Raw genomic sequence first — 756 nt, 5'->3', positions numbered from 1 at the left:
CAAGGGTCAGTGGGTTTAGGGGACCATCCACATGAGTCTCCCAAAAGATTAAGGGATCAAAGGCAAGAAATTTTGGGTTTGTATTTATGAGTGATTGTGAGTGAGGTGAGTACCTTAGCTCTAGACTAACACCTAGGGTCAACCCCAAGGTCAAGCAGTCCTATGGGAACTCTCTTCGAGCTCTCTGCGGGCCCCCCCATAATGACCCCACCACCTAAGTGCTAGAGGTTAGGAGCACTATGTGGAACTTCAAGTTCAGTAAAGAGGAGTTTAGAATTTCTAATAGTGAAGGTTCCCTTTCTAGTTTTATAGGAATAGTCAACATAAAAGTCCTATGGCTAGACCCTAGGCTACTAAGAGGAAAAACTAGACCTCAACCAAAAGTGAGGTCAACACACCATTTGACAGAGAGTTGCGACTGCTGCGCCAGATTGGCGCATGAAGCGCCAAATTCCCAAAAATGCCATATTGCCTAAAAAATTGTGAAATTATCAGTAAAACACCATTTTTACATTTTAGCTCATCTCCTACCTCTAAACCATGACCTAGGGCTTCACATTATGTGTGTTAGAGATCTTAGATTTTATCTTCTCTTGGAAAGAGCTTCACTTTAATTTAGTTTTTTTTTATTTTCACCATAGATTTTTCCTACATTATGGAAGAACAAAAATTTGGAAGTTTTAATGGAAATGCTTGAAGAAAGCTCATGGTGAAAAGTTCCTTAGCAAATAATCTTACTTGGGGAGTTAGATTTTT

This window comes from Phalaenopsis equestris, unplaced genomic scaffold (genome assembly GCF_001263595.1).
Source record: "Phalaenopsis equestris unplaced genomic scaffold, ASM126359v1 Scaffold233400, whole genome shotgun sequence".
In the NCBI taxonomy this organism is placed as follows: Eukaryota; Viridiplantae; Streptophyta; class Magnoliopsida; order Asparagales; family Orchidaceae; genus Phalaenopsis; species Phalaenopsis equestris.
Note: the sequence above shows the minus strand (reverse complement) of the source record.